Source organism: Triticum aestivum, chromosome 4D, assembly GCF_018294505.1.
Source record: "Triticum aestivum cultivar Chinese Spring chromosome 4D, IWGSC CS RefSeq v2.1, whole genome shotgun sequence".
NCBI classification, from domain to species: domain Eukaryota; kingdom Viridiplantae; phylum Streptophyta; class Magnoliopsida; order Poales; family Poaceae; genus Triticum; species Triticum aestivum.
Window position 1 is genome coordinate 483,094,045 of NC_057805.1, and position 14,066 is coordinate 483,108,110.

Sequence of the window (14,066 nt, forward strand, 5' to 3'; positions counted from 1 at the left end):
ACGATGGGTCGGCCTGCAGCACTAGAGCCGACCACGGTGGCTCGCGTGCAGCGGCGGCCATCCCCTCCCAGCACGGTTGTCGTCGATCGCAACAGGCTGCATGACGAGCTTCGCCGGCCGGCGATGGGAGAGGGGCGGGGAGAGAACAGGAGGGGGCTCTCGGGATTTGCCGCTCGATGGCGGAACCGGGCGGTGCTTCAGTGCAGGAGGAGGGGGGCGGAGATAGCTGCCGGAGGGGCCCACGCGGCACGTGTCAATTGTCTGAGGCGGCCAGTCAACGCGTCAGCTGTTTTCGGTCTGTGTGTTCCTAGCGTTTCCGTTGTTTTGCTTTTTTTTTCGCACGACACAGTACGAGTTCCGCCTCTTTTTTTTCATTGATTGATAAATTTGGTGAGAGAGTCAGAGTCTGCGAGCGCCGAGCGTCAACGCGAGCCCAGTCCTCGGACATGACACAACCATGCACGTGTTTACTCCTTTCCCTCTTCTTTTCTGAAGAGCAGCCTCGCATTTCTCAGCCCTTTCGTCGCCGGTCCCGACTCCCGACACCGTACCCCGGCCGGGCGTTGATCACACGGCAGTGCTTTGTCTGCAACCACCAGCATGGGCGCGCCATGGCAACGAAACTGCGGTCACATGCATGCATGGATGCATACTCCGCCACCAAACTCTCCCAGTACTAGCACAGTAGCACCCACGGGCTCGCCGTGCATGGACCGCCCGGTGCCGAAACCGCAGCGCCCCTGCCACCCCGGCGGCGCCGACGCGCCGTTGACGACGACCACGCCCGCCCGCCCGCCCGCGCGCTCACTGCTCACCCATAAAAACCTGGACAGACTAGTACCAGTCCCGCCACACACCACACCTCAGCTTGCCACACCACGCACACCTGCTTCGCCTACTACCGGATCCTTCTTCGGACGATCGGTGGTCGTGCGTGCGTCTGGCTCATCGCCGGTCGCTTGCTCGGTGCCAAAGAAAAGGCTGCGTCATTGCGTGCCGGCGGTACGTACTTGGGCTATAGCCGGAGCGCTTGGTCGATGGCGGGGCCGGCGGGAGGGCGGGAGCTGCCGGACACGCCGACGTGGGCGGTGGCGCTCGTCTGCACCGTCATGATACTCGTCTCCGTCGCCATGGAGCACGCCCTCCACAACCTCGGACACGTACGTTTTTTCTACTAAAAGAACGACACTTATACATAGTGTCGTGGCACCGTTTGGTTGGATTAGATGCCACGGTGTTTTTAAGCTGCACGAAATGTTTGTTTGTTCTTGAGTTGAAGGTGGATCAGTTGGAGATTAGGGATCAGTTTGTCTAATTCATATCTAGATGTTATTTAAGGATGTCACATCTAAGTTCTCACATGACTAGGACATATCTAGATGTGACATAATTATGTCACATCTAAGATGATATCATTCATGTTTGTTGCCCTTTCATTGACAATTTTCTCTACCTGTTTTGTTGTTTCTTCTTTGTTTTTTTATTTGATTGTCCAGCTTGCCGCATACAGCGCAGGGCTTCACCACTGGGCCGGCCCATTGTACGCACCCAAGAGTGTTGTGTTTGAGTATGCGAAGTCATAAAAAATGCACCGCGTAAAGCTTATGAGTACCCTGCGTGCCACTTTCTTCATCAAACATGACAAACTAAGAAACGTACGCGAGATGCCTGGGTTTAGAAACGAATGTAGTCAAGGTGAGAGCTTGTACTTTAGTCCAGTACGTGTAAAGCTCAAGAGATGATTAGCATTTGTGAACAAATTTTAAAAAGGGAACTTTTTTTTAAACATTTGAACTTTTTTTTAAAACAAGATCATTTTCCTAAACTTGTGAGCATTTTTTGAAAAATGTGTACTTATTTTGATATTTTTGACAAAATAGCTTTGGAAAAAACAAAAGAGTTTTTCAAATTCCAAATACTTTTTGAAATAGGAAAACAAATAGGAAAAAGGAAATTACAAATTTGTTTTTTAAATGAAAAAAAGTAAAATGGAAACGGAATCATGTGAAGAAAAAAAAGGGAAAAGGAATAAATGAGGAAAACCATGAAGAGAACAAACAAACAAACATACGCCCCTAGTTGCGAATCGATGGTTAACATGCAACTAGGGCCACTACAAAAAGTACGATGCGTCCTAGTTGCGAGTCGATGGTTGACTTGCAACTGGGGTCCTACAACATACACCCCCCTAGTTATGAATTGATGGTTGACTTGCAACATGCCCCCCCTACAAACATACGCCCTCCGTAGTTGCGAGTCGATGGTTGACATGCAACTGGGGACACTACAAAAAAGTACAATGCGTCCTAGTTGCGAGTCGATGATTGACTTGCAACTGGGCCCCTACAAACATACGCCCCTAGTTGCAAGTCGATGGTTGACTTGCAACTGGGGCCCTACAAACATACACCCCCCTAGTTATGAATTGATGGTTGACTTGCAACATGCCCCCCCTACAAACATACGCCCTCCGTAGTTGCGAGTCGATGGTTGACATGCAACTGGGGACACTACAAAAAAGTACAATGCGTCCTAGTTGCGAGTCGATGATTGACTTGCAACTGGGCCCCTACAAACATACGCCCCTAGTTGCAAGTCGATGGTTGACTTGCAACTGGGGCCCTACAAACATACACCCCCCTAGTTATGAATTGATGGTTGACTTGCAACATGCCCCCCTACAAACATACGCCCTCCGTAGTTGCGAGTCGATGGTTGACATGCAACTGGGGACACTACAAAAAAGTACAATGCGTCCTAGTTGCGAGTCGATGATTGACTTGCAACTGGGCCCCTACAAACATACGCCCCTAGTTGCAAGTCGATGGTTGACTTGCAACTGGGGCCCTACAAACATACACCCCCCTAGTTGTGAATTGATGGTTGACTTGCAACAGGCCCCCCTACAAACATACGCCCTCCGTAGTTGCGAGTCGATGGTTGACATGCAACTCAGGACACTACAAAAAAGTACAATGCATCCTAGTTGCGAGTCGATGGTTGACTTGCAATTGGCCCCCTACAAATATACATCCCCTAGTTGCGAGCCGATGGTTGACTTGCAACTAGCCCCCCTACAAACATATGTCCCCCAAGTTGTGAGTTGATGGTTGACTTGCAACTCGGTCCCCTACAAACATACTGCTCCCTAGTTGCGTGTCAATGGTTCACTTGCAACTGTGGCCCTACCAACATACGCCCCGCCTAGTTGCGAGTCGATGGTTGACATGCAATCCCCCCCCCCTACAAACATACATCCCCCTGGTTGCGAGTTGATGGTTGACATGCAACTGGGGCCACTACAAAAAAGTACGAGACGTCCTAGTTGAGAGTCGATGGTTGACTTGCAACTTGCCCCCCTACAAACATACGCCCCCTAGTTGCGAGTCGATGGTTGAATTGCAACTGCCCCCCTACAAACATATGCACCCCCTAATTGAGAGTCGATGGTTTACTTGCAGCCGGGCCCCTACAAACATACGCCCTCCTAGTTGCAAGTCAATGGTTGAGTTGCAACTCGGCACGTAAAAACCCAAAAACATATGTCCCCCCTAGTTGCAATTCGATGTTGACATGCAAATGGGGCCACTACAAAAAAGTACGACGTGTCCCAGTTGCGAGTCGATGGCTGACCTGCAACTGGGGCCGGTACAAACATACGCCTCCCTAGTTGCGAGTCGATGGTTGACTTGCAACTGGGGCAAGTACAAAAAGTACGACGCGTCTCAGTTGCGAGCCGATGATTGATTTGCAATTGTGCCCCTACAAACATGCGCCCCCCTTAGTTGCGAGTCGATGGTTGACTTGCAACTAGGGTTCCTACAAACATATGCCCCCCAGTTGCGAGTCGATGGTTGACATGCAACTGGGGTACTACAAAAAAGTACGAGGCGTCCTAGTTGAGAGTCGATGCTTGACTTGCAACTGCCCCCCCCCTAGAAACATACGCCCCTGGTTGCGAGTCGATGGTTGACTTGCAACTGCCCCCCTACAAACATATGCACCTCCTAATTGCGAGTCGACGATTGACTTGCAACTGGCCCCTACAAACATACGCCCCCTAGTTGCGAGTCGATGGCTGACTTGCAACTGGGCCCCTACAAACATATGTCTCCCCTAGTTGCAATTCGATGGTTGACATGCAATTGGGGCCACTACAAAAAAGTACAATGTGTCCTAGTTGCGAGTCGATGGCTTACCTGCAACTAGGGCCGCTACAAACATACGCCCCCTAGTTGCGAGTCGATGATTGACTTGCAATTGGGACAACTACAAAAAAGTACGACGCGTCCCAATTGCGAGTTGATGGTTGACTTGCAATTGGGCCCCTACAAATATACGCCCCGCTTAGTTGCGAGTCGAGGGTTGACCTGCAATTGGGCACCTACAAACGTACGTCCCCCTTAGTTGCGAGTCGATGGTTGACTTACAACTGAGCACCTACAAACATATGCCCCCTAGTTTTGAGTCGATGGTTGACTTACAATTGGGATAAAACAAGTCGAGCCAAACTAGTGACAAAAAAAAGTCGGGCCAAACTGCATGTTAATAGTGGACTTGCAACTGAGTCAAAAAAATACTTATTCCTAAAGTTGCAACTAGGGCAAAAAAGACATCGCACACAAAAAGGTGTCAGCTATAATAAAAGGGAAAGGAAAAATAAAGTGAGGATAAATGGGGAGAGGCAAAATAGCGGTGGAATGGAGGTGATCAAAGAGGCAGCGAATATAGCACTATGTCTCTTCTGCTTCTACATAGCATGCCAATAACAAAAACAACAAACAGAGCCCATGAAAATTATCAAAAAAAAACAAAACAAAGGCTAAGCAAAAAAAAGTCCTAACGAAAACCGGCGAACAACTGGACATCGCGGCAATGCGGGATGCACACGACAAATGAAACAAATTCAAGTTTGCGCTATGATTACAATAAAATATATCGGACAAGCCACACCTTAGATAAGACACTGTTAAAATCTGCATGATATTTAACAAATCGGATTAGAAAAATATTAAAAAAATAAATGTTCATGATTTTTTTTAAAAACATAAGTTACAATAAGTGTTCACAAAAATAAAACATCCGAATTTTAATAATGTTTGCACAGTTTAAAAAGTGTTTTCTGTACTAAAAACAAATCATGAACGGGACAAAAAATCATGAACAGCACCGATCAGTATTATACACATTATATGGGCCAAAAATAGATAGCCTCTTTTTTTTTTGAGACAACACAGCGTAGAAAAGACACAAAAAAACAGCCGGCCCATGCACGAGAGGCTGGACCAAGCAACTCCCGAGCGAGCGAAAGCGACGTGCACGATTAGCGCCGAGGGCCACGCACAGTGCAAATTTAAGTCTGCACGAGATTTATAGTGTAATAGATCCAATGGTTACAAACTTAGATGTGACATTTTTAAAAAACATCTAGACGTTACTTAGCATTCCGATGTATAATGCAACAACAAGAAATAGAAAAAAACTAAAAAGAAAAACTAGACCACAAACAAAGTGGACATCAGTTTAGATGTGACATAACTGTGTCACATCTAGATGTGTCCTAGACAGACCCATTAGGGATAGGGAATCCGTAATTGATTTCCCTTAGGTGTGCCTTTTTTGATGATTTTGTCTACTTATTACTCATGCTGCATGCTGTGCAGTGGTTCCGCAAGCGCCACAAGAAGGCCCTGGGGGAGGCGCTGGAGAAGATGAAAGCAGAGCTCATGCTGGTGGGCTTCATATCCCTGCTCCTCACCGTGGCGCAGACGCCCATCTCTAAGATATGCATCTCCAAGGAGGCCTGCAGCATGATGCTCCCTTGCAAGCTGCCCGCAGCTTACGGCGGCTTCGGTGGTGGCGGCCACGGCAAGGACAATCACCGGAGGCTTCTATGGCTCCAAGGCGAGACCCACCGCCGGTTCCTGGCCGCCCCGGCCGGAGAGGACGTCTGCGCCAAACAGGTGAGCATCTAGCGGCTAGTGAGCATGAAGATGAGTACCGAATTTCTTCTCTTGCTTGACTTAATAAGTGTTTGCAGGGCAAGGTGGCGCTCATGTAGGCGGGGAGCATGCACCAGCTGCACATATTCATCTTCGTGCTCGCCGTCTTCCACGTCCTGTACAGCGTCGTCAACCAGATGTAGTTTCTGCGACCAACACGAATCAATCAAACATCTCTTTCTGAATTGTTCTCTGGCAAAATTTTATGACGGTCGGTTTACATAGCTTTTTTTTGTGAATTTTCAGGGGGGGGGGCCTCCGCCAGCTGAATATATTACGTAAAGAGGCACAGCCCCTGAGGTCAGATTACAGAGAGATGGAGAGAGTTACAGGGAGATGGGGAGAAACTACATCAGACAAACTCACTCACGAGTTCTAAGCACCGACAACCAGACATCAATGTGGGAGCGATCAGCAGCTTTCAGCCGAGCACGCCATAGCACCGCATCATCCCTACAGGCCTTCAACGTAGCAACAAGGGACTGCGAATCCTCCTTGAAGACGACAGCATTTCGCCGCTTCCAGAGCCTCCAGCAGCAGAGGAGGACGAAGGCGGCCGGCGAGGCAGCACCGACTGCCGGAGAAACGTCCAGGAGGTGAAGAGACCCAACCACAGCCCCGTTCGGCGACACGCCGACGCTCCGCCAAAACCGCACCGCGAACGGGCTGCCAAAAATGAGGTGGTCGGCGGTCTCCAGCACAGCATCACAGCAAGGGCACCCGGCCTCCGCAGCCGTGAGGATGGTTTTTCGGCAGAGCACATCCCGCGTATGAATGCGAGACATGAAGAGCAACCATCCGAAGAACTTGACTCGCGACGGCGCCCGAGACGACCAGAGGAAGGACGCCGACGGCGACTCCACCCCACCGAACTGTGAGAGGGCGTACACACCACGGGGCGAGAGACCTCCTCCGGGGGCAGCGCACAGCGCGGCGATCCGGCGGGGGGGGGGGGGGGGGGGGGGGGGGCATTCATCCATCAGGAGTTGGACGGCAGCGCACTCCCCCACGGCCCGGGGGGTGAGCCGGGGCACGAGCATGGCACGCACCCCCTGTCTACGCGCCGACCACACCGAGACTTCAGAGCAGGCCGCATGAGTGTAGAGAGCAGGGAAGGCAACCCGGAGCGCCCCACAAGCGAGCCAGTCGTCGTGCCAGAACGAGGTCGCCCTCCCGTCCCCCACGGCGACCTTTGTGAGGGCCCGATAGACGGGCAGCAGACCCAGGAGGGCACTCCAGTGCTCACCCTGGAGAGGGGAGCGGCCGCGCCCGAGGAGGGCCCTGCCGTCCAGCTGGCCCCAAACCCAGGAGGCCCACCGGGACGGCACGCCGGAGTGAAGGCGATGAAGCAGACTGAGGAGAAGGCAATCGTTCTGGACCCCAAGTGCCCGGACTCCGAGCCCGCCCTCCGCCTTGGCCCGACAGACGCGGTCCCAGGCAACGAGGCACTGAGCACCAGAGGCTCGATCCGCAACATTCCACAGGAACGCTCGGCGTAGCCCGTCCAGCTTGGTCACGACGGCCGGCGGAAAACGCGTGGCAGCCATGGCGTAAGTGGGGATGGAGTCCAGGACCGCGTTGATGAGCACCAAGTGCCCCGCGAGGGATAGCAGCCTCGCCCGCCACCCCGCCAAATATCGGTCTACCTTAGCGAGCATGGGGGCAAAGTCGTCGATCTTGAGCTTGTCGCAGGAGAGCGGCAACCCCAGGTAAGTTTGCGGGAAGGAGCCGACCGTGCACTCGAAGGCGGCCACCACGGCCTCGAGCACCTCCGGGGCCACATGCATGGGGACGAGAGTGTTTTTGGCGAAGTTGATGACGAGCCCCGTCGCGGTGGTGAAAAGGTCGAGGATGACACGTAGCCGAGTCGCCCCATCTGGACAGGCGCGCATGATGATCAGCGTGTCGTCAGCGTACTGGAGCACCACCGGCGGCGCCCCCTCGCATAGCGGGTGCCGAAGAGCTCCGTCCGCCCGGATCATGCGCTGGAGCACGTCGGCGACCAGGAGAAACAGGTATGGGGAGACGGGGTCCCCCTGCCGCAGCCCCTTGCGGACCGCGAACCACCTCCCAGGCACCCCGTTCAGCAGGACAGCAGCTTTCGAGGACTTGAGGATGAGATCCATCCAATCACACCAAGCGGCCGGGAACCCCCGCACCTCCATGATCCGCCGAAGGCTGGGCCAGGCAATGGAGTCGAAGGCTTTGGCGAAGTCGAGCTTGAACACCAGCGTCGGGGCCCCCCGCTTGCAGCAGCACTGCACGAGCTCCGCCGCATAGACGAAGTTCTCCGAGATACTGCGGCCGGACAGGAAGCCGGACTGATCCGCGTCGATGAGGTCGCCGATCTGACGCTGGAGTCGCGTAGTCAGCCCCCGACAGAGGATCTTAACGTCGCCGTTCTGCAGTGAGACGGGACGGAAATCACCAGGGGTTGGCACGCCCTCCTTCTTGGGCAGCAGAGCGATGAGGGCCCTGTTTACCCCGTCGAGGCACGCGGTGCCATGCACATCGTCGAAGAAGCGCTGTAGGTCTCCCGAGACCGCCGGCCAAGCGGCCTGGTAGAAGGCGGGCCCGAGCCCGTCCGGGCTAGGGGCGCTAGTCCGGTCTAGCGCGAAGACAGCGGCTCGGATCTCCGCCCTGGAGAAAGGCGCCACCAGCGGCGCACCGTCGACCATTGGCGCGCCGGCGTAGAGGGCCGCCAAGTCGAACCCCCAGGAGGTGCGGGGCCCGGCCCAGCAGGTTGGAGTAGAACCGCCGCAGCGCCGCCTCCTTAGCGTTGTGAGCAACCAGCTCAACGCCGTCGACAGCGAGCACCCGGATGGCATTCCCCCGACGCCGTTGGGACGCCCGGGCATGGAAGTAGCCGGTGTTCTCGTCCCCCTCCGCGACGGCTCGGCACTTCCCTCGCTGCCGCCAGTAGGCGGCTTGCCGCGCTACAGAGCCTGCCAACGCGAGGCGGGCATCACTCCGCAGCGCAGTTTCGGCCGGGGAGAGCCGCCGGTGCTCGTCCAGGTAATCTAACAGGTCAATCAAGAATTTGCAGTTGTTATCAAAAACAGGAATGAACTTGTGTTGTCGTTTCCAAACCTTGGCCGCAGACCTGAGACATTTCTTCTGGCGAGCAAGGCGAGTCGCAGCACAGGGAGAGCTAGGGACGCGCGACCAGGATGGCAAAACCGCAGGGAGGAACATGGGGTCCAGCAGCCAGGAGTTTTCAAAAAAGGAACGCCCCGCCGAAGGGATGCGGGTAGAGACGGAGACTACCAGGGGGACGTGGTCGGATGTGGTTCTGGGGCGAGAAGCAAGCGTCGAGTCAGGGAAGAGGGAATCCCAGGCTGCGTCAAAAAAAGCCCGGTCGAGCCGGGCGAGAGTAGGGGGATCACGCTTGCTAGACCACGTGTACAACCGATCAGAGAGAGGGAGTTCCAGCCATGCCAAAGCGTTGATCATGGCGTTGAAAGCGGACGCGCGGCCGGCGTCAAAACGATCGTTGTTTTTCTCCCGCGGCAAGCGGATGAGATTAAAGTCCCCCACGATCAGTCTTGCCCCGTCAATGGAAGGCGATAAGGAGAGCATATCGTCCACAAAAGCCGTAGTAAGAGAGTGGTCAGCCGGGGCATAAACGTTAGTAAGGGAGAAGGAGAGGTCGGAGACCGTGGAGGCAAGCTTAGTGGTAAGTGAGAACCTCGATCTAGCACAACTGACGAGGGACAGCTTGCGGGGATCCCAAGCAGTAACCACCCCCCCACGCGACCCGTCGGCGTCCTTAGTGACAAACTCAGAGAGATAAGGGGGAAGGAAGGATCGAGCCTTGAGCACATCGAGAGACGCGAGCTTGGATTCTTGGAGACACACAACATCGGGGGACGCAGACGAGATAGAGTTACGAACGAGATCGCACTTATCAGGCTCCCCAAGGCCTTGGACATTCCAGAAAAAGAAAGACATGCATTGAACGCAACTAACCATGGACACCGGCAGGCACCCAAGGGGGGCTACAAACGCACACGCCACAACGGAAGTAAGATACATAGTCACCCAAACTGACGGGGAAAAGAGAAGAACGAGGCAGGAACAAGCCCCGGGCAACACAACCGGGGGCAGACACACCTAGGACGCTAATCATGGAGAGGAGCCGGCACCGATGAGGACTTGACAGCAGCGGCAGCACGCAGCCCCGCCACGGACGCAGAAGACAGTGGCTGCACCACCGCATCGATGACGCGGTCGCGCGCCGCCTTAGCCTGGAGACGGGGAGAACACCCAATCAGCGCGTCCTTAAGAGCACGACGCTTGGCCGCCTTGTCCGCAATCGGACGCAGAGGGCAGGACTGGGGGCGGGGGGCTGGGGCAGAAGGGGATAACAGCGCGGTGCGATATGGGCTCCTGTCACCATCCCCGGGAGCAGGAGTGGGCGAGGTAGGGCAGAGGGCCCCCACATTCAACGCGCCATTAAACGCGCCATTACTGGCGAGGACGGGCGACGCGGCGCGAAACAGCTCTCCCCCCTCCTGGGCAGAGGCAGCCGGGTCACCCGCTCCCCCTCCAGCGACCGCAGTAATACCACCAAGCGGGGCATCGGCGGGGGCAGGGCAATCCTTGGGCGAAACGTGGCAAGCGATGGGACGGGGCAGAAGGGCAGGAAGGCACGACCTAGGAGGAGGCAAGCGGCCTCGTGCCGAAAGGCTACGACGACGCCCATGCGCATTAACAGGCTGCATGAATGCGGCAGGTGGAGCGGACGCGCGGGACTCAAGGACAAGCGAAGCCGCAGCACGCGCGTCGCCCACCGACAGGCACAGCCGGAGCTGCACCGCCGCCGACTCACCGACGCCGGACTCGACCATGAGCTTGGCGACAGCCTCACTAGCCACCTGGACGGAGAAGATCAAGGGCTCAACTTTCACCGCGACGAGGCGAGCGGGACGCGCGCAGAAGAGGATCGAGGCGAGGGTGGAGAGGGAGACAGCGGAAAGAGGGGGTCCCGTCGCGGGGACGACGATCCACACCGTCCCGGGCCGGAGAGCCGAGCCAGGACGGGGGTTGAAGACGACGCTGGACCGAAGGGAGGAGAAAACATGATCCTGGAAGGCTTTACCTGGAAAACTCTCCCCGTAGCTTGGGACCTCTTGCTGCCGTCGGAGTCACCAGGTCGACTGCCAAGAGCCGGAGCAGACGGCGTGGTGGGTAGCGAGGTGTGTGGCGGTGGGCGGGTTTGAGGTGGGAGGGGCGGCGGAGGGGCGTCGGCGGTGAGTCGCATTGGCCGTCGGCACGGGGAATTCGCTCTCACAGCCGCATTGGCGAGGCATCCACGGCCGAGGCTTCGCTCGGCTCTACCGGCGTCGTCGCTCGCGCTCCCGCAACGCGCAGGTGAGTGAGCGACCCCGTTCACATAGCTTTTAACATTACTCCACCGAATTCTATCAACACGTTATTTGGGACGTGGCTTGATGGGATACATTACGATACAGCGAGACACATTCGTGTAGGAGTGTGTGATTTATTATGAGCAGTCTGGATTGCAGAAATGATTTGGTCTTTAACAGAACAACAAATATTCACTTTTTGCAGGTTATCTTCAGAACCACTGCGTTGATCTGTATGTGGTCGCTACTCACTCCGACGGAGACCAGGGAGCATTTGGTCACTGGGTCTACCCGATGAGAAATGATACCACGGGATATTTTCAACCGGTTTGGATGGCGGTCATGTAATAGGTTAGGCATGTAGTGCTCTTATCTTCTTATGCCAGCCGGTTGTGGCTCTTCCTTTTTACTGTTTAGCTCTTGCTGAGCTTTTTTTCGTTCGTTGTTCAAGACTTGGAGACTTATGTTAGATATTTTGCTTATTAATAATATTGGCCATATGCATCATTCAGATGCAGAGGCTGGGGCATACCCCCCTTCTCGAAAAAATGGCTCTCAGCCGTCTCAAAGTGAGTTCCTCTGGACAAGCGTATTTTCATCCTTGGTTTCCACTGCAACGCTGTTACTGATCCTAGTCTGCATGCCGTGCTCCGGGGCATTGTCCTTGATTTCCCGCAGATGAAGCAATGGAAGAAGTGGGCGTCAGAGACCACCTCGCTCAAGTATCAGTTCGCCAATGGTCAGGAACTCAGGATCTATCTACCACTACGTTTTCCTTCTGAAACTAGCTGATGCATTTGTAAACGCACGCACTCGCCACGCATGATCATCAGATGAACTGAACTGATATGTTGAAATGACTGAATCCTCGCAGGTCCTTCACGGTGCCGGTTCACGCACCAGACCACGTTCGTGAGGCGGCACTTAGGACTCTCCAGCACCCCTGGTGTCAGATGGATCGTGAGTTTCTTCCTTCCTCTACGCTCATCACTTTTCTTGTCTTTTGACTTATCTGTGGTGTTTGATGTGGATCAGGTGGCTTTCTTCAGGCAGTTCTTCACGTCGGTGACCAAGGTGGACTACCTGACGCTGCGCCAGGGCTTCATCAATGCACATTTGTCGCACAACAGCAGGTTCGACTTCCACAAGTACATCAAGAGGTCCATGCAGAACGACTTCAAGGTTGTCGTCGGCATCAGGTAGGTTCACTTCCTGTCTCTACACTAATATATAGTCCAATACACACACACCCATAGATAGGTAGATAAATAGACTACATAATTGCCGTTAGATTCCGTATGATCATGACACATTTGTCATTTTGTCGCAGCCTCAAGCTCTGGTTCGTGGCGGTCCTTACCCTCTTCCTTGATATCAAGGGTAGACGTCGCATCGCCCTCCTCGCCTTCACCCTTTCTTTTCCCGGGATCAATTAATATCAGCAATAATGCACAATGAACCAAATTACAACTATAGAACCATAACACATTCGAACCCGAATGAACAAAATGTTGAATAAATCTCTATGAATTTGTCATGTGACCACCGTCATCTTCTCGTAGGGATCGGCACGCTCCTTTGGATCTCTTTCGCCCCACTCGTCGTAAGTGCATCCAAATTTCTTTTCTCCATCTCGGCTGTAATGTAACTTTCCAAACATATTCCAGAATACATGCGGTTGTCTTCTTTGTCTCAACAGATCCTCTTGTGGGTTGGAACCAAGCTAGATATGGTGATCATGGAGATGGCACTGGAGATCCAGGACCGGACAAGCGTCGTCAAGGGTACTCCCGTCGTCGAGCCGAGCAACAAGTACTTCTAGTTCAACCGGCCTGACTGGGTCCTCTTCCTCATACACCTGACACTCTTCCAGAATGCGTTTCAGATGGCACATTTCGTGTGGACAGTGGTACGTACAAATACTTGTCACTTCAGTTATGGATGTAACGCACCTGACACTCTTGTCGCTGATGAACTGGATGTAAGACAAATTAAGAGCTGATGTTTCATCGCAGGCCACGCCTGGCTTGAAGCGATGCTACCATGAGAAAATGGGAGTGAGCATCGCCAAGGTGGTCCTGGGGGTAGCTGTGCAGATCATGTGCAGCTACATCACCTTCCCCCTCTACGCGCTCGTCACACAGATGGGCTCACACATGAAGAGAACCATCTTCAACGAGCAGACAGCCAGGGCGCTGTCCAACTGGCGAAAGATAGCAAAGGAGAAGAAGAAGGCCCGAGACGCGGATATGCTGAGGGCGCAGATGAGTCTAGGCTCGTCGCCAGTGCACCTGCTCCACAAGGCAGAGCTGCGGTCCGACGATCCCCGGAGTGGACCGAGGGCGGAGAAGGAGGGCGGGGACATACAGTATCTCGTTGTGGCGCATCCGATGCACAGGGTACATCCTTGTGACGGGTGGAGGTCAGCCTCGTTGCCGACCCTCCATACTGACATCCCCAGTGCAAAATTTTGCTTCAGCACGCAACGTTAATCAACCAGACAAGCTCCTCCATTGATCTAGTCCAGTTTATAGCATAACTAGGAGCCGATGATTCATGCAACGAAACTTTTAAAACTATCAGAGGGGGTTTTGCTCAAGTTTGCTACTCCCTCTGTTTTAAAATAAGTGTCGTGGTTTTAGTTTAAATTTAATCACAGTACTTATTTTGAAACGAAGGGCGTACTTGAGATCCT

At 53.9% G+C, this 14,066-nt stretch overlaps 1 pseudogene; it reads left to right on the forward strand.

The window, feature by feature from the left end:
* The first annotated feature begins 865 nt into the window (after nucleotides 1–865).
* On the forward strand, nucleotides 866–13,863 carry LOC123098843 (MLO protein homolog 1-like; annotated as a pseudogene).
* The last annotated feature ends 203 nt before the right edge of the window (nucleotides 13,864–14,066 follow it).